This window comes from Pseudophryne corroboree, chromosome 7, assembly GCF_028390025.1.
Source record: "Pseudophryne corroboree isolate aPseCor3 chromosome 7, aPseCor3.hap2, whole genome shotgun sequence".
Taxonomy (NCBI): domain Eukaryota; kingdom Metazoa; phylum Chordata; class Amphibia; order Anura; family Myobatrachidae; genus Pseudophryne; species Pseudophryne corroboree.
Window position 1 is genome coordinate 325,200,498 of NC_086450.1, and position 21,277 is coordinate 325,221,774.

The 21,277-nt window shown below is 44.4% G+C and overlaps 1 protein-coding gene across 3 annotated transcripts in view; it reads right to left on the minus strand.

Annotated features, from left to right (window-relative positions):
• The window catches only part of MRTFB (myocardin related transcription factor B), a 192,417-nt gene that overhangs the window by 7,116 nt on the left and 164,024 nt on the right, over nt 1-21,277 (minus strand). The window lies entirely within an intron of this gene.

A 21,277-nucleotide genomic window follows, 5' to 3' on the forward strand; every position in this document is an offset into this window, starting at 1 on the left:
ATTATCTCAGCAGGGGACCCAAAAATGTGGGATTTTGCATTTTGGATAAAGGATACTCAACCTGTATATATATATATATATATATACACACACACACACACACACACACACACACACTGAGGGTGAGGTCCATAAATATTGGGACATCGACACAATTCTCATATTTTGGGCTCTATACACCACCACAGTGGATTTGAAATGAAACAAACAAGATGTGCTTTAACTGCAGACTTTCCGCTTTAATTTGAGAGTATTTACAGTACATCCAAATAAGGTGAACGGTGTAGCAATTACGGTTTCTATATGTGCCTCCCACTTTTTAAGGGGCCAAAAGTAATGGGACAAACTAAAACAATCCTACATCAAACTTTCACTTTTTAATATTTTGTTGCAAATCCTTTGCAGTCAATTACAGCCTGAAGTCTGGAACGCATAGACATCACCAGACGCTAGGTTTCATCCCTGGTGATGCTCTGCGAAGCCTCTACTGCAAATGTCTTCAGTTCCTGCTTGTTCTTGGGGCATTTTCCCTTCAGTTTTGTCTTCATCAAGTGAAATGCATGCTCAATTGGATTCAGGTCAGGTGATTTACTTGCCCATTGCATAACATTCCACTTATTTGCCTTAAAAATCTCTTTGGTTGCTTTCGCAGTATGCTTCGGGTCATTGTCCATCTGCACTGTGAAGCGACGTCCAGTGAGTTCTGAAGCATTTGACTGAATATGAGCAGATAATATTGCCCAAAACACTTCAGAATTCATCCTGCTGCTTTTGTCAGCAGTCACATTATCAATAAATACAAGGGAATCAGTTCCATTGGCAGCCATACATGCCCACACCGTGAAACTACCACCACCATGCTTCACTGATGAGGTGGTATGTTTTGGATCATGAGCAGTTCCTTTCCTTCTCCATATTCTTCTCTTCCCATCACTCTGGTACAAGTTTGTCTGTCCATAGGATGTTGTTCCAGAACTGTAAAGGCTTTTTTAGATGTTGTTTGACAAACTCTAATCTGGTCTTCCTGTTTTTGTGGCTCACCAATGGTTTACATCTTGTGGTGAACCCTCTATATTCACTCTTGTGAAGTCTTCTCTTGATTGTTGACTTTGACACATATACACCAACCGCCTGGAAAGTGTTCTTGATCTGGGCAACTGTTGTGAAGGGGTTTTTCTTCACCAGGGAAATAATTCTTCTGTCATCCGCCACAGTTGTTTTCCGTGGTCTTCCAGGTCTTTTGGTGCTGCTGAGCTCTCCGGTGCGTTCTTTCTTTTTAAGAATGTTCCAAACAGTTGATTTGGCCACACCTAATGTTTTTGCTATCTCTCTGATGGGTTTGTTTTGATTTTTCAGCCTAATGATGGCTTGCTTCACTGATAGTGGCAGCTCTTTGGATCTCATATTGAGAGTCGACAGCAACAGATTCCAAATGCAAATGTCACACCTGGAATCTACTCCAGACCTTTTACCTGCTTAATTGATGATGAAATAATGAGGTAATAGCCCATGAAATAGCTTTTGAGTTGATTGTCCCATTACTTTTGGTCCCTTAAAAAGTGGGAGGCACATATAGAAACCGTTGTCATTCCTACACCGTTCACCTGATTTGGATGTAGATACCCTCAAATTAAAGCGGGAAGTCTGCAGTTAAAGCACATCTTGTTTGTTTCATTTCAAATCCGTTGTGGTGGTGTATAGAGCCCAAAATATGAGAATTGTGGAGGTCCCAATATTTATGGACATGACTGTAATATATATATATATATATATATATATATATATATATGACATACTTGCCTACCTGACCCCCTCCATGAGGGAGAAAATGCTCCGTTCCTGGACTTTCCTGGTAATGTATGATTGCCATCACCTGTGTTAGTTAATTGATAAGAAAGGTGTTTCACCACAGGTGATGGCAATCATACATTACCAGGAAAGTCCAGGATCAGAGTATTTTCTCCCTCATGGAGAGAGTCAGGTAGGCAAGTATGATATGTGTGTGTGTGTGTGTGTGTGTGTGTGTGTGTGTGTGTCTGTGTGTGTGTGTGTGTCTGTGTGTGTGTGTCTGTGTCTGTCTGTGTGTGTGTCTGTCTGTGTGTGTGTCTGTCTGTGTGTGTGTGTGTCTGTCTGTCTGTGTGTGTCTGTCTGTCTGTGTGTGTGTGTCTGTCTGTCTGTCTGTGTGTGTGTGTGTGTCTGTGTGTGTGTGTCTGTGTGTGTGTGTGTCTGTGTGTGTGTGTGTGTGTCTGTGTGTGTGTGTGTCTGTGTCTGTGTCTGTGTGTGTCTGTGTGTGTCTGTGTCTGTGTCTGTGTGTGTGTGTGTGTGTGTGTGTGTGAAAACAGAAATGCAGCGCCACTTATGAGGATAATACTACCAATCTAAAATCTATAATATGTTTCAAAGTAAATGACACTCCCAATTTTCTGGGCGTCAGCTGTCCCTTAAATATACAGTGTTGGTTTGATACTGTGAGGGTATTTGGAAATGGGGGATAAGGGTTCAAGCGACCAATGGGGTCAAACTGAATGAGTTAAGTGTCTATAAACTATATAAATAAACATGGAGTACTGAATAAATTATGACAATAAATATTTATTAATGTTACAGAGTCTAAAATTAATTAAAAATTTCTAATATAACTAATTAGAAATGCATGTAAATATCTAAAATCGAGATAAAAAAAGAGCAGATACCTTAACGGAGGTATATAGAGGTCAGTGGGGGGAAACCCCACGCGTTTTGTCCTTAAGACGTTTTCAAGACTTTGATCCCTTGAAAAAGTCTTAAGGACGAAACGCGTTGGGCTTCCCCCACACTGACCTTTATATACCTCAGTTTGTTATCTGCTCTTTTTTTAATCTCGATTTTAGATATTTACATTCATTTCTAATTAGTTATATTAGAATTTTTTTTTATCAATCTTAGACTCAGTAACGTTAATAAATATTTATTGTCATAATTTATTCAGTACTCCATGTCTATTTATATATTTATACAGTTCATAGACACTTTCCCCATTCAGTTTGACACTATATGTGTGTGTATATATATATATATATATATATATACATACATACATACACAAACAGACACACACAGAAGATAGTTATGTTGCATGGAAAGATTCCGTCATTTATGAATCTCTTTGCCTCCTGTAGAGAAAGCCTTTAATTCTGCTTAAAATGTGTCTATACTGATATTTATTGTCAAGTGAATCTTCAGTGTTGATTTACTATGTTCAATATATCCAGAGGATTAGGTTCCACTTTAAAGCTTTGTTCAGGAATATGTGCGATAACAATACAAATGTTGTATATGTTTCCCATGGCATAGAAAAAAAGGAATCCTCCAGTTTGGAAAATCTATTAGCATTGAAGGCAGGCTGTTGGTAATTTATCACCGTTGGGAGTACAAACATGTACAGTAAATGGTTAGTATCAGACTCTGAAAATGGTTTTATTGTGTAGAAGGATATTCTATTCACAACTGGATATGGATAAAAGTGTAAAGTATACATCTGGAAAACGACACTGGGTTTTAATGTTCTTTCCTTAAAGGCATTGTGTGTTTGTTAAGTGTTAATGGTAACCACTTATCTGACGTGCCTTGTAGAAGCAGCAGTAATTCACGTTTAAGTAGTACATGTGTAATAAAGGGAATCCATAGTATATAACTACTTGATAACTTGAGATTTTGGGGGGCTATTAATGACCAAACCAAATTTAGCCCTGGGCTGATCAGTTTGGGACTTGTTATACAGTAGTTATGGCAGGGGAACCTAACATTGCATTTCCCCCTGCTACAGTGTCAGCTCAGTGGCTGGTTCAGCCTAGTGCTGGTTTTTACAAAATAGGCAAACCCCACGCAGTTTTTTCCACCTATTTTCCAATAACAAATGGATATCCTTAAAACTTGGACTGTAATGGCGGAGTTTGGAAAACTTTGATCTAAAGTGTTCTAAAGTATATATTTGGGTAGTTTTCCTATCAGTCTTGCATCAGCAAAATGTTTGGTTTTCAAATCCAAAAGGAAAAACTACCAAAATACCAAACTCAACCTTTAGTAAATAATAATTCTCTAACTACCACTCCATTTTTCTAGTCACCTCCAAACTCCTTGAGCGGCTTGGCAACAGCTGTCCTACTACCTTTCTTTCCTCCCACTACCTCCTTGACTCCATTTGGAGTTCATGTCATTGTGCTCTCCTGACTCCTCTCTGACCACTATTACTTTTTCTCATCACGTGAATCAACCTTTCCTCCTCCTCTGCTTCGTGTTAGCATCCCTTTATGCTCTGTTTAGGCCTACTTATTTTCCCCTTCTATACTTCCCATTGGTTAGCTCATCAGAACTTGTGGCCTCCAATACTATCTCTATGAGGATACTCCGATATACTGCTCTCTTCTACCTCACATATCCAGCTGTGGATCCGCAATTTTCTCCTGGATGTCCAAGTGCTTTCTTAAATTTAACATGTCTAATATTGAGGTCAACCTCTTGAGTGCCTTCACCGCCCTCCTTTTCACTATTGATATAATAATCTCTCTGTTGCAAAAGTCTGCTAAGCATTGTCCTCTACTTTGCCCTCTTCTTCAAATACCACATTCTGTCCATCTCCCATTTTTGTCATCTCCACCTATTTAATATCTCCAGGATCAGACCCTTTCTCACCCTCAATGCAACAGAGACTGTCACCAACTTACTGGTTCTGTCTTGATTGGACTACTGCAACCTCCTTATATGGCCTGCCTGACCATCGACTCTTAATTCCATTAGTTGCTGCTTGCTGCCTTTCCACCAGGAACTACACTTGCTCCCCTTCCTGTACACCATGGGTCTTCAACCTGCCACCCTCTAGCTGCTGTAGAACTATACATCCCAGCATGCCCTGACAGTTTTGCTATTAAGGCATGGTAAAACTGAGGCAGGGCATGCTGGGATGTATAGTTCCACAGCAGCTGGAGGGCCACAGGTTGAAGACCCCTGCTGTACAGAGTCCAATTCAAACTCCTCACCCTCACCTATAAAGCCATAACCCTATCCACTCCACTAACATCTTGGCCCTCAACTCTCTATGCTCCCTCTGTCCACTTCGTTTCTCAACAATTACAGCCTCTCTTTATACTCTTCACCTTCAGCATTTTGCCCACACTGCTCCCAACCACTGGAACTCACTTCCTCTCTCCATCAGACTTCTCCACCAAGCTTCAAAGCTCAAAATATATTTCTTTAAGAAAACCAACCAACTCTCAAAGCGACCCAGACCTTTTTTTTCCTTGTACATGGACTCAACACTCTGTGTCACCCATGTCTGTCTGTCCACCATAAACTGTAGGCTCTCACAAGCAGGCAACCTTCCCTCAAGTATTCTTCCTTTTCTTTCTTAAAGCCATCATTTTCTACGCCAGTGCTTCTGAACTTATCTGCTGCTCCCATCAAACAGAGCACGAGTCCAGCCAATACTGATGTTGTGGCTATGGTAAGTGCATATACATAAATGTTTATTAATTGTCTAACATGTTGATTTTGTTTTGTAATTTGTATACACTTTACATCTTGTTATGTGTGCACTGCACCTGTATATACAATCTGTTAGGGGCTGTGGACCCATTGTGGCGCCCCGAGAAATAAAATGTCATAATAACAACAATAATAATGAAAACAAGCTTTAGTTGAATAAGCAAGTTAACTAGATCAATCTGTGGTCTCTGCTGCAGTTTGTTGATATTAAATTTTCAAATACTTAGAGAGGACTAGCACAAGGAGGATAACCTTTAGCACCCCAGTTACTGCAAAACTACATCTCCCAAGATGCAACATGATACCCAAGCATCTTATGGAAAGATGTACAGCAAGACATAACTTTTTATTTAACAGCACAGTGCAGGCAGTAAATGTTCTGCAGCAGCAAACCACACATCACCTTTCACTGGTTTATAGTAGATTGCTCTTTGCAAATGCCTATTAGTGTAAAGGTCCCCATACATGTCAGTCGGACATGTTGCGGGCGATCACTCCCGGCAGCCTCCCGGGGGGGCAGGACCGCCTAAGATACATCGTATGCTGTACTTTTGCATACGATGTATCTTGGGCGATCCCAGCCATGCCTGTGGGGTCGGACCAGATTGAATGTGCAGCACATTCAATCTGGAGGATCAGATCCGATGCTCACGGGAACGCGCATCGGATCGGAAACGCCTCCAAAATGCACGATTTCATCCGATATATCGGGCCGAATGCTCGAAATCGGATGAAATCGGGCATTATTGTCCTAGTGTATGGGGCCCTTAAGTTAGCTACAAATTTTGATCCTGGCCTTAACCATTTTCAGTGTCTGCTGCGATATCACAAATTCTGGTTCAGACCACAATGAGGAGGAGACAGATCGCTTTAAGACAACTGATATGTACAGTATAACATGAAAGTGATTAAATGTACATTTATTAGACAACAATGTTTTATGGTTTAAGAATACTCAGACCAAAAGGTATGATCTATAGGATTTAAATAGAAGATTTCCATAGATTTTCTCTGAAAAGATTTGTACCGTGCTGAGGATGTGGTTGAAATCCAATCATGCTGCTAGCTATCAAATGTTTAAATCTCAGCACTCTCATTAACATCAGAATTCTTCGACAGCAAGATGAAACAGAGCTGGAAATTGACCACTTGCCATGAAAATAATCAGCCTACGCTTTCCCCGCAGAGTATTGTAATGGATTCTCAAGCTGCAGGTCTTGCTCTGTCTCCCTTAGGTGCTAAATATAAAAGGGATATGATGTCATCAGACAAATGCACTCATTGGGGGGGAATTGAATTGTTTGAAAAGTCAGTTGGGTGTCTGTTTTTTCCTATTAGATAGGAAAAAACAGATACCCAACTGCCTTTTAAACAATTGAATATCCCCCGTTAAGCGCTGAAAATGTCATTTCTGGTCTTTCTTCGAAGATATTAAAGCTACACTACCACCTAATATTTTCCTAATGTTGCCACCACCCCCATAGCCGGAGCTCCAGGAAAAAAGGCTGCATTTAGCAATACAGAACCAGCAAACCAATGAAAATGCACATCGCCACATTTTAGATTGGGTTTTATTTTTATTTTTTTTAAAGAGTTGATGACATTCTAGGGGAAAAGACAGGTTTTCTTTCACCCGAGACAAAGGGGGAAATTCACTTAGCCGTGGAAAATTACAGCAGCCTAATTGATCCACGAGGGTATCCAATTAGCCCTGATGGAGTAAGTTAAAGTGTGTGTGTGTCTGTGTGTGTGTGTGTGTGTGTGTGTGTGTGTGTGTGTGTGTGTGTGTGTGTGTGTGTGTGTGTGTGTGGTTCAAGATCCTCAGCATGCTCAAATAATAAAATCCCCGATAACCAGTGAATTAACAGGTGCCACAAACCTGTTAACACATGGGTCTGTACACTTTCCATGGATTCTGTGTGTTAACATCCATTAATATGTTAATGCAATGGTACTCAAACTGTGGTGCCTTGGGACACAAGCAGGGGTTGGTGGTCCAGGACCAATTCAAATTATTTATGGTCAATGTAATAAACAAAACCAGTGCCGATGGCTGCCAATAATAAAATATATTGACGTACAGAAGGAAATCTTGTCCCTCATCACAAAATTGAATCTAAAAATTACATATAAACACAATTTACATAATTTAAGATTTTTTACCCCTTAATTTCTCAATAAGAAACTTTTGGTCTAGGGGTGACGTGAAAAAAAAACTTGATGCTCTAGGGCGCCGTGATTCAAAAAAGCTTGGGAGTGTAACGGATATTAGCAAGGTTGTCGGGTGAAAAAGGGTGTGCATTTCAATAGCACAGAGCATTAAAACCCGAGGCTACCAACCTTTTTCACCCGTAAAAAAGTTTCACCTACAATTGATTTCCCCTTTCAAGGCCTCCACACATTGGAACAATATTGTACCCGATGCGCACGATTTTGACACATCGGATCGATATATCTTTAGTGAAACTGCGAATTGTGTACCTTTCACTAATGATAACGATCCGGTGCATGGTCCTGTGAGTCGTTTGTCGTATCTGCAGATCTTCCCTGCATAAAGCAAGATCTGAAGCTATCGTCAAGGACAGCATGCTCCTGGATGTGGCCACTGATTATATCTTTTGCAAGATCTTAAAGCTCTATCTTATGTGTATGCACTATATTGTGAATCTGGGAATGCCAGGGAGTTCAAGGGAAATCGTTAGCGACATTGCTCGTTTGCGAGTCGTTCTAATGTGTGAGGACCTTAAGACTCAGTTTGGTGCTCCGATCACCCCACCACAACCTCGCTGGAAGCAGCTGCTACTCATTCTCCCGCTTCCCACAGAACCAAGAAAGTGCGTCATGGGCATACAGATATTTCACACTAGTGTAAACAGATTCTCTTTCTTGTACTTTTACATGTTCACCTGCATCTCAGTGGACTCTGTGGAGTCACAATATTACACATTGTATATTATTGTGTGATGTAAAATCCTGACATTATATTGTCCAGAAATAAATGCATACAGGTTAGTAGTGATAAAGCACTACAAAGACACAGACATGACTGGCAGGCCTATCTCAACCGAAAACACATCACATACTACTTAAAAATAAAGATCAATAAATACCAACAAAGCATAAGCAGTATGATAAAAACATGTGGTCAATGAAAGTTCCTGAGTAAAAATAAGTAACACTTAGTCTAAAGGCCCATACACATTAGACGATGTCGCTCTGTGAGCGACATCGTCTAATGTTTCCCCCTCCCGGGCCGGCCGGCCGGCGGCCGACTATACACACTGAGCGATATGACCGCTCATATCGCTCAGTGACGTCACGCCCCCGCCAGCCCTGCATGAAGGTCGTGGACGACAGTCCACATCCTTCATGCATGCCCTACCGACAGCGACGATCGTAGCCGACCCACGGGGCCGCGCATCGGTCGTCGCTGGCGGCATACACACTTGACGATAAAATGAGCGACGTCACTCAAGGAGGGGGAAAATGAGCGACGACGCTCATTTTATCGTTAAGTTAGGTGGAATTGAACACAAATAATAGAAAGGTATAAGCTCAGAATGTCAACACGGTGAGAAGGCTGAACAACATCCACATTGTGAATGCCAACAGCCGATTTTAGGGTTGTGTGTGTAATGGATATGGTTAATTACAACTGAATATAAACATTGTTGACTGACATTATATAAAAGGAACTTGTTCTTTTTCTCTATTTTATCATGAATATACTTTTTCACTTTCTTTTCATCAGATTTAGGTGTCTATTCATGAAGCAGTATGCAAACTATAAATGTTACTTCAATGCTGATGGGTTGCCATGGGCAACTTCTCCGCATTTTTCACTGCTTCATGAATAGACTCCATAATGTGCTTTTCATGTGGTAAAGAGACACTTATCGCCTATTAGACATTGATCAGTGAAAATACTTGCATTGTACAGGCATCTGGCTTAAATTAAAAAAAAAGTAGCTGCAGAGCCATAACTAGACAGTGGACACTGCCCAGTATGACACCCGCCAGGGTGCCAGTCAAAAGGGGGGGAAGGGGGATAAGCCATCCTCGCCATAGCCAGGTACCACCAAGCTTTATAGATGATGCAGGTGGTGCTCTCATCTGTTGGCTCACCGCTCTCTCCTCCTTCACTGGCCATTATGGTGATCATAAGATAACACTTGGAAAAAATGTCAGGACAGGAATCAGGACCGGAGCTGCTGCAGCATTCAAAGAGGCTGAGATCAGCAAGTTAGGAAAAAATAATAAGGTGTGTGTGTGGGGTGGTGGGGGGGGGGGGGGGGGGGGGCAGTGTGCCGTATAATTTGAATTGGAGGCACAGTGTGTCATAATGTGGCTTGGGGAAACACACAATGCGGAATGTAATGTGAATTGGCAGCATGCACAGTGTAGCATATATTGTGAATTGGCAGCATACACAGTGTGGCATATAATGTGAATTGGCAGCACGCACAGTGTGGTATATAATGTGAATTGGCAGCACGCACAGTGTGGTATATAATGTGAATTGGCAGCACGCACAGTGTGGTATATAATGTGTATTGACAGCACGCACAGTGTGATATATAATGTGAATTGGCAGCACGCACAGTGTGGTATATAATGTGTATTGACAGCATGCACAGTGTGGTATATAATGTGTATTGACAGCGCGCACAGTGTGGTATATAATGTGAATTGGCAGAACGCACAGTGTGGTATATAATGTGTATTGACAGCATTCACGGTGTGGTATATAATGTAAATTGGCAGCATGCACAGTGTGGAATATAATGTGAATTGGCAGCATGCACAGTGTGGAATATAATGTGAATTGGCAGTATGCACAGTCTGGCATATAATGTGAATTGGCAGCAGGCACAGTGTGGCATATAATGTGAATTGGCAGCATGCACAGTGTGGCATATAATGTGAATTGGCAGCATGCACAGTGTGGTATATAATGTGAATTAGCAGCATGCACAGTGTGGTATATAATGTGAATTGGCAGCATGCACAGTGTGGTATATAATGTGCATCGGCAGCATGAATAGTGTGTCATATAATGTAAATTGGCAGCATGCAGTGTGGCATATAATGTGAATTGGCAGCATGCACAGTGTGGCATATAATGTGAATTGGCAGCATGCACAGTGTGGTATATAATGTGAATTGGCAGCATGCACAGTGTGGCATATAATGTGACTTGGCAGCATGCACAGTGTCGTATATAATGTTAATTGGGGCATGCACAGTGTGACATATAATGTTAATTGGGGCATGCCAGTGTGGCATATACTGTGAATTGGGGCATGCACAGTGTGGCATATACTGTGAATTGGGGAATGCAGTGTGGCATATGATGTGAGTTGGGGCATGCACAGTGTGGTATATAATGTGAATTGGGGCATGCACAGTGTGGCATATAATAAGAATTGGGGCATGCACAGTGTGGCATATACTGTGCATTGGGGCATGCACAGTGTGGCATATACTGTGCATTGGGGCATGCACAGTGTGGCATATAATGTGAATTGGGGGGGGCATGCACAGTGTGGCATATAATGTGAATTGGCAGCATGTATAGTGTGGCATATACTGTGAATTGGGGCATGCACAGTGTGGCATATAATGTGAATTGGGTCATGCACAGTGTGGCATATAACTTGAATTGGCAGCAATCACAGTGTTGTATATAATGTGAATTGGCAGCATGAATAGTGTGGCATATGTGAATTGGCAGCATGCACAGTGTGGTTTAGAATGTGAATGTTTGAGGTGGCCTAACATTTCAGCCACAGCTGGTGGCTGAAATGTTAGGCCACTTCAAGCAAAAAAGCATTTAAAAATGATTTCAGAATATCAAAGCCACTAAGACTGTATCCTATAAGCTGCTGTTAATTACTGCGGCTTATTACCTCACATGGGGCTATACAATTAACCCAGATGCCGGCACATACTGTATCAGGGGATTTTGTTTCCCCTGCCTCAGGCAGGAGAAGCAAATCCACAATAAGAAGCCTTTTTTCCATGATCGCGGATGCAAAAAAACATAGATTCACAACTTTTTGCGGATCCTATGTGATTTTGCTCGAAAAATTAACATTTTTCAGACAGAAAAAAAGGGACTTATTGGATAGCTCGGAAACCCCATTTTTTATGTACAAAAATTTTCCGTGGCTAATTGGATACCCTCCTAATTTATCTGGGGGCCTAGGCATACATCCTCTTCAAATTTCCATCCCACTTTGGCAATCACATCTATGGGGCAAATTCAATTAGCCGTGAGTTGGCCGGATATTGCTTAATGTGGCTTAAAAACATACAGCCGCAATTTATGCTATTCAATTAGCAAATCCGTGTTATGTTGGTCTCTATGGAACATGGGTCTTTATGGGAGTTTATGTGTATTATAGTTATTTTAAGGTAAACAAAGTAGGAAATCAGTGCAAACCCTATGGTGCACCCCTCCCAATGAATAATTATACATTTGGAGTGATTCAATTAGCATAATCTGACCAACAAACACATAAATAATTTTTCAGGTGATTTTCTGTAAAAAGCTCAAAAAATGGTTTACTTATGTAGAACATAAATTTTGGGGTGTTGAAAAGTTTTAAACTACCAGATGGGAGTATTTTTCCCAATATTTTTTAAACTTGCTCAAATATTATTACAAATCACATTACAGACACTTTTCTGTACCTGTAAATAATCTAGAAGTGTTACTTTGTAAGTATCGCTAGTTAAGTAACTAGCGATACCAGTGGAGGTTCATGATATGAGGGCTTACCCAACACTGCTGACAATGCAGACTATTAATTTTTTTTAATAGAGTAATTTTTATTCAACAGCGTTTTTATATATACAGACATTTCAGTGTACACTGGGAAGCACATTGGGATTGCACGTTGTTCAAAGCATTATTGTCACCAAGGATATACGTATACTTATACTGATACGAATGACATTTCCCATTTTACAGTTCCCGTGTATTCTTCCCACCATATACATATTTTCTGAAGTCTGTAGCCAGGTCGTGTTTCACATACTTAACATTTTGTATTTCCTCCCACCCCCCCACCCAGGACCTGTATTAAAAATTACCCCGTCTATCAGGCCCTAAATAGCCCCCAACCCCTCTACCCCCAAACAAACCCTTTAACTAACTTAAGCCTAGTTACCTAACATATGCGTGGTGTGGTGTGGTGTGGCGACCAGATATGTAAACAGCTATAATAGAGGAGAGGTGAAGGTCCGGCTCAGTGCCCCAGGGCCCAAATATCACACCGCGGCGAAGGTCGGTGCCTCTAAGTCCGAAGGGCAAGGGATGAGTATGTGGAATTGATCCAAGGAGACCATATCTTCTCGTATTTGGTAAGGGCATTATATTTCATGTATACATATCGTTCTTTTGTTAGAGTATCATTTACCAAACCTTTAAAAGCATGTATCGTGGGAGGTCGCGGGGCCATCCACGTCCGCGCGATGCACACCTTTGCAAGGGCGCACATGTTGCGGGCGTACAAGTCTTCCCAGCGGGACCCAGAATCGGGGTCTCCCACCCCCAGGATGCAGAATTTCGGAGTCAGCAAGCTTCTCTGTATCCCCGTATGTTCCAGAATCGACCCGACCCCGGCCCAGAACACCTGCAGCAGCGGGCATTCCCATGTGAGGTGCCAGAATGTGCCTCCGGCAACCCCGCACTTGGGGCAAGCACCAGCGCTATCTGTCCTAAATCTGGCCAGCCTGCTCGGTGTCATGTATGATCTATGTAGAATAAAAAACTGTATCTGTTGAAACCGCAGCGATTTGGTGACCTGGCTCGGGTTACCCAGAGCGCCCTCCCAGTCTTCCCCGTCCATGGGACCTACGTCACTCTCCCATCTCTCCCTAAGACTTGAGAGCGGGTCTGCATGTATCGTTTGAAGGAGATACGAGTAGGTGAAGGAGATCACCTTAACTCGGCCCAGTGAATGTAGAAATGCTTTCATGGGGAAGGGGAAAAGCGTTGGGGAAGAATCTGCGAATTGCGCCTGCAGGGCATGTCTCAGTTGTAAGAATCTATAGAAGTGAGAGTTCGGGAGTCCAAACTCCTCTTTCAATTGCTGAAATGATTTTAACGTGCCATTGCTATATAGCTGGGACACCGAAACTATCAAGTACGGAGCCCATACCTCCTCACCCCCCAGGGACCCCAGTTCACTGAGCAATCTGGAGTGCCACAGAGAAGTGTCCGGGTCCATTCCCTCATACCCAAGTAGGGCCTTCAATGCCAACCATATCTTCATAGCCTGGAAGACAATAGGAGGTGAGAGTCTGGAAGGGTTACCCCCCGCCAAAACCTGTGCCGGGGAAAGACTTGGGTAATAGCATCTAAGGAACGCCCGGCCTAGTCCATCTTCCTCCCCTCCTCGGAGCCACATACCAATGTGTGATAACTGAGCAGCATAATAATACAGTTGGAAGTGGGGTAATGCCAAGCCGCCGTCCCTTTTTTGTCTGGTAAGAGTGGATAATTTTATTCTGGATCTTCTATTGGCCCATATCAAGGACGTCAGGACACTATTTAATTTTCTGAAGAACGCTGGAAATATGTAAACAGGGGACTGCAATAGAACATACAAAAGTTTAGGCAGCACTACCATTTTAATGAGGCCGACTCTACCCGTCATTGTCAGTGGCAGCTTGCACCAAGCTCTCGATTTGCGCACAACCATCTGTACCACAGGGTCAAGGTTTAAGGGCACAAAGTCCGATGGGTCGTTAGTGACCAGGATCCCTAGGTACTTAAACTGGGCTGTCCAACACAGCGGTAAGGATATTTTCGGAGTCTGGGGGGGGGAGCCCATAACGGGCATGATAAACGATTTGGTCCAGTTTATGCGGAGACCCGAGTACCTACCGAAGGTCTCTATGACCCGCAACACGATGGGCATATCCACCGCGTAGTCTCGAAGGAATAGCAACAGGTCATCCGCATAAAGGGCCAATTTGTCAGTGCAGGGGCCCGTACTGATTCCCTCAATGTCCGGGTGTGACCTAATCAAACAGGCCAGGGGCTCCATGGCTATGGCAAACAGGGCGGGAGAGAGGGGACATCCCTGTCTGGTGCCCCGTGTCAAAGGGAATGAGGAGGAAATGTATCCATTCACCAGGACCCTGGCGCGTGGATTCTGGTATAACAGTTTGACACATTGTATAAAGTTAGGGCCAAAGCCCATGTTCCTCATAACTCCCCACAGGTATGGCCACTCAACACTATCAAAAGCCTTGGCCGCGTCCAATGAGACCACGACCTCGTCTGAAGGGAAATCATGAGGAGCCTGCAAAATAGTGTACAGCCTGCGCAAATTAATGGACGTGGATTTCCCGGGCATGAAGCCGGTTTGATCGGGATGGATTATGGATTCAATCACCGTGTTTATACGGGCCGCAAGAATTTTCGCTAGGATCTTAGCGTTTGTGGGAATAAGGGAGATCGGCCTGTATGACTCCAAGAGTTTAGGGTCCTTACCAGGTTTTGGAAGCATTATTAGAATAGCCTCGGACATTGAGGGAGGAAGGCAGTCAGCGGCATATATGTTAACATACATGTCTAGTAGTTGAGGTCCAAAGAACTTAATGTACTGTTTATATAGTTCCGTGGGAATACCGTCACTACCCGGGGATTTACCACTAGGAGCCGCCTCGACCGCCGACATCACCTTCTCCAAGGTCAGAGGCGCATCCAGGGCGTCCCTAGCCTCAGGGGAAAGTTTAGAAAGGGGGATATTTGTCAGGTAGAGGTCTAGCTCCTCCCCGGAGCATGTCAGTCGACTGTTGTATACCTCCCTAAAATAACAGAGGAGTAGCTGTGCAATGTCGGGGGTGTTATCTGTAATGGAGCCGTCGGCGCCGAGCAGCTGCGCTATCGTGGTCCCAGGCCTGTCGTAGTGCACCAGGTGGGCCAACAAGCTACCTGGTCTGTCCGCCTGCATGTATATATTATTGGCCCTGAACAAGAGGGAGCGTGCATTTTTGTCTGAGAGGTGAGCCAGCCAGGCCCCCTGAGCCGTCTGCCAGCGGGCCTTCAGCGCAGGGGTGCCCTCAGTCAAGTAGCGTGTCTCCAGGTCCCTGCACTCGGTCTCAAGCTGTCTTTCTGTCGCCCTGCGAGCCACCTTGCAGGCAGCAATTTTGCCAATTAAGGTACCTCGCATATACGCCTTGAATGCATCCCAAACTACCGGAGCCGGGGCCGTGTCTGCGTTATCCGCGAAAAATCCCTCCCATGTGGGCGCTAATTCTGGGCATTCGCCCAGCTGGGCAAGCCAGGATGGATGCAACCTCCAATATGATTGTCCCTTCTGACAGTCCCCTACCAGTGACAGCACCAGGGGTGAATGATCGGATACCCCCCGTGCCTCGTAATGAGCGTCCATCACGCCAGGCACAAGCTCAGGTGAGACCAGGGCCAGGTCGATTCTGGAAAAGGAGCCATGTGTACTCGAATAACAGGAGTATTGCCGAAGGGTAGGATTTCGAACCCTCCAGACATCTACCCACTGCATACTGTCTAGAAACTCTGCAAATTTAGATTTGGGAGGAATCAAGTCGCCCCCCGCTCCCTGTCTCGAAGGAGTCCTCCATCTGTCCAAAGAGGCATCCAACACAGCGTTGAAGTCTCCCAGGCAGATGACAGGAGTATGGGGGGAGGAGGCAACGAATGAAGCAGCCTTTTGCAGGACATCGTAGGAGAATGGGGGAGGAACATACACAGACAGTAGGAAAATATTTCGTGAAAACAGTTTGCACTCTAGAAATACGTATCTACCATAAGGATCTGTGTTTACCCTGATCATCTCGAACTGTACAGTTCTCCTTATCATTACCGACACCCCTCGGGAATAAGAGGAGTGTGAGGAATGATACGCCCACCCCACCCATGGCCTGCGGAGCGATAACAGCCTATTCCCCTCCAAGTGGGTTTCACTCAAGCAAATGATATCCGGGCCATATTTCTTGATCATTTTAAATACTAGGGAACGTTTAACTTTGTTGTTGATGCCCCGGACATTCCACGCCAGAAATTTCAAGGGAGGCATGTCAGTCTAAGTATCAACAGGGACGCAGCTCTTTTAGCAACCACCCGTCCAACCGGTGTTTCGCACCTATAATCATGTCGCCCGCAGGCCCCGAGCCGGACCCCATAAAACAGTGCAAGCCCACCACACCCTCCAAGTGACAAGCATATAGGCTTCTTAAATTCAAAACGAGCAACATAATAACTGCTGTGAGGCCAACGGCGGCCCCCAAACTTCCCCCCACCCCGTATACCTCCCCGAACTGTGGTATACCCATATTCCTAACTAAACTCTAACCTTGGAGATCCCAAAGCCTGCGGCAACACTGTACCAGGTGTACAGATCAAATCAACCCCAATACAAAAACCCTTTTGTACGTTAATGTCACTTCTCAGCAAAGTCCAGAACCATTAAGCTAGAGGAAGCTCCCTGGACTTATACTTGCGGAGTGTTGGCCCATATAGGAGGGCGACCCGGTGTCAGTCTGGAGCCAGCTGGCGGTCCCCCGGAGCATACCTGTCCAGCCAGGACGCTGCCTCCCTCGGCGAGCCGAAGAACTTTGTCTCCCCGTCCGCCACCACGCGGAGCCTGGAGGGGAACAGCATCGAGTAGGGCAGGTTCAAGTCTCGAAGACGTCTTTTGATGGGAAGAAACTGGGCCCGGTCTTTTTGAACGTCCGCTGCAAAGTCCGGAAATGCCGACACCCTGATTCCATTCCGGAGTAGGGGGCCCTTCACACGGCCCAGGCGCAGGACAGAGTCTCGATCCTTGTAGTGCAGGAACTTTGCAATAAAAGTTTGTGGCGGGGCGCCTGGGGGTAGAGGCCGGAAGGGCACACGGTGAGCCCGCTCCACTGCGAACTGGGAGGTGAAGGATTCCGCGCCATATGCCTCTTTTAGCCAGGACTCCAGGAAATCTTCAGGGTTTGCCCCCTCCTCCTTTTCGGGGAGGCCCACGAATCTCACATTGTTTCTGCGGAGTCTGCCCTCCATGTCCAGGAGTTTAGTTTGCATTGTCGCGACTTGCTGTGTGACTGCAGACACCGATCTCTGTAGAGGGCCGCTGAGGTCCTCCAAGTTGGAGACCCTTGTCTCGGTTTCACCCACTCTCTCCCGTATTCGCTGGACGTCCTGCCGCATCAATGATAGATCACACTGTACCTTCTCCATTTTGTCCGACAGACGTTGTTCGCTGGCCGCTATAGCCTCCAGGACCTGCTGGATGGAGGGAGCGGGTGGCTGTGTATTCGCCCCCGAGTCGGCCCCGGCCGAGGGATCCATTCTGGCAGGGGGGGAGGTCTTAGGTGATGGCTGCGTCGACTGGGTTGCAGGCTGTCGTGCAAACTTCTCCAATTTAGCAGCGGCAGCGCTCTGGCCACCCCTCACCATCGTATCAATGCCCAGCACAGCTCAGAGTCTCGATATTCAGTGTCAAGAGGTATAGCAGTAGGGTGGTAAATGCAGTATCAGCAGCTGCCAGGCACTGGGAGAGCCAGCTGCCAGGCCAGTGGGAGAAGGGGGGAACCAGGTGAATTCAGTGGTATATAAATATAAATGTAAATCCAATATGTGATGTTCCTAGGATAAAGGCAGGGGCAGGGCAGCTGGGGCCAGTCCAAGCTCCTCCAGCCCAGCACGATCTCACACTCACTGCACCCTGCTGTAAGGAGGGAGGGAGGAAGCTGCAAGCAAGATGGCCGCCCAGCACATTGATCATTCCCTCCTCTCACCCTGCACCAGCCTTCAGGGGAGCTGACTTATGCCTGTGTGGAGCCCTGGGGGTGCAGGAGTGAGGTGTCGCTGTCCTCAGGAGCAGCCAGCCGCTGTGTCCGCCTCCGGCGCGGGATCGCGCGCGCGCGCGCACACGCGCCCGGCAGAGCTCCAAAACTGAGGCCGGGGATTGAGTTGCGGCCTAGGCCCGAAGTCTGGGCGGCCGCTGGCGCGGGCCGGGAGTGCTCGTTTCGGTCAGTAACTGTGCCCGCTGCCTCCCCAGTACTGATAGGCAGGAGGGGGGACCAGGGAAGACCGCAGTATAGAGCCCCAGGATTGTTTCAGGATCTTTTTCCAGGGAGCTCCTCGATCCTGCTGCCTAGTCCCTTGCTGCCGTGGCCACGCCCCGCAGACTATTCATTTACTAAAAACTAGTGACGTCACAGAAGCACATACTGACCAAATTTATCTACAGAAGGGTTCTCATACATCCAGCCTTAATACGTCATGCAGCGTGAAATGCCTGCCGGGAGTGAGCCGCCAGGTCTGGTACAACTCTGCTAACGCCGGGCGTTTTTTTATGCCAAAAATGCTAGGACACATGATGAGACTGTGCCTATTGATTTGATATATCACACTGAGTCTGTACAGGAAGCAGAGCAGAACATGTTTTGGAAAAAAAGCTGCAGCTGCTACATTGTAGCACTTTGTGTACAGATTCAGAGACTCAGCCGCATATAGATATCAAATTGATAAGCACAATTTAATCATGTGTCCTAGTTGCATTACATTGCGACTAAGACACACTTTCGGCACAAAATAAGTAAACAAAGATTAAAAAAACAGAACAATTATGCACCCAAGGCTCACCAATACCAATGCAGCCACCTGTGGAAAAAGGGCCACTTAACCCTTCATAAAAGACAATACAAGAAGAAGAAAAATTCCACTGGTCTTAGGCGCTTCAGTAAATGTCCCAAATGTATTTAAGAGACAGCGTTTCTTGAAAAAGACCCTTTTGCGGGTCGAAACGCGTCGGTTGAGAGTGTGGGGAAACCATTTGTTCATACATCCACATCTATTTACATCTGCAGAGGAGGCCTTGGTAATACCAGTTATTGGTTTACCATACAAAGATACCATTATATGAGGAGCCAGACTTCTAGCTGTGTTAGTATGGTACGCTGTCTCTTAAATTGGATATCATTCTGTTTTCTTATGAAATAGAAAATTGCCATATGGTGTGAAAGAAACTGCTATATGTTTATAACATCTCGTTTACCTGTGAGTTTGGGTACGTACCCATATACTATACAGCATATTTTTCTGTGTTTCTTCAGTCACCCTTATATCAATCAACTGATATTGAGACCTACTACACCATGATATGCTTTTTTATGTTCTCTCATTTTCATATATAACCTCTGAGACTGTGACCTGCAAGGACTTTGAGACGGACTGACAAATAAAGAGAGCAACAAGAGACTGAGCATCACTTTGATATTTTATTAATACATTTGGGACATTTACTGAAGCGCCTAAGACCAGTGGAATTCTTTTCTTCACGTAAACAAAGATGTCTGACACTAGAAGACTCTCACGTGACCTGGTGTGCCAAGAGAGGCTGTTTGGAGCGACTGCAGCAAAGATATATGAGGACACATCTCTACGTATAATTCAGCGCACAATAAGGTTGTCTATATTATGTACTAATTATGAGTACACTAGACCTTTGTATTTCTGGAAAATTTTAAATGAAGTATGAAAACAGAGAGAAGCTTCATAGATGGCTAAACAAAACATTTCCCAACTTCAAAAATTAAGGTTAACAGAACTGCTGTGAATAGTCCTATATGCAGAAGGTGGCTGTATTGTATATTCAACTCATGGTTTAACTTTATTACTTCAGTTGTTACTTATTTAAGTTTGGCTCCAGTCTCCAAATCAGCAGCCAAATGCCTGTAACGCAAGTCTGTCATTCTCCTATCAGCAGTGTTGCTCATTGAGAATAACTGTCAAGCCGCAAACGTTGGGTTGCAGGCTCCTGGATGTGTATGCGCTATAGGGAAAGTGAGAAATTAATTTCCTTATTGCAGAAAAGGGTTTTCTCAGCAATTTCACAAGACTTAACTGTTTGTTCTTAATTTACTGGTGCATTCCTGACATATCTTTCAAAAGAGCTGACATTTCTCAGCTGGAAAACCAAAATGTTATGCTGGGAAGATCGAGCAGTGTGATACCTCAAGATTAAAACTAAGACACGCTGTGAATATGTGTTTTCGGTTAATAAAAATGGAAATAGAAACAAAGCTTGCAGTTCATTCAACAGTCACCTCTACGAGAACCAAAAGTACATTTCTGCTGGAGAAGGTAAGGATGCCAAGTGGTTAAAGGGATCCGGAGGACACTGGTTTAATGTTGCTCAGAATTAGGGGCAGATGTAAGAGTGGCCAGGGGGAGAAGTTGTCCATAGCAACAAACCAGCATCTACTGATTTTATAGAATGTACCTGCTAAAGTTACATCAAAATGGAAAGGTTGATATGGGCAACCTCTCCACTCTTTTCTCCCTCAAGAACTAGTTTGATAGAGTACTTGATGAATTTCATGGTGGAATGTGCTCAGCGTCTCGTGTTTTGGCTGATTTAACACACTAGTATCCTTGAAAATTTTAGAATATCCCCAAATCTAATACTATTTTGTACAGTACTGCAAACACAATACACACACATACAGCAGCTCAATGTGTTCTTGTAGACCAAAGTGAGAGCAATGTTGACTTGTGGTGTTCTTCTTCAAACATAATGTTTGGGTATAAAAGATAATAGAAGTACTTGTTGCAAAATGTGTATTAAACAGAAAATAGATATGCAAGGACCTCTAGGAAGATGGAATGTAGAAGAGCCAGGAAAGCACAAGTTAGTACACTGTAAGCTAGGCATCCTAATAATGTACAGCCCAACCTGTATAAATCCGGTAGCAACCAAGGTAAATG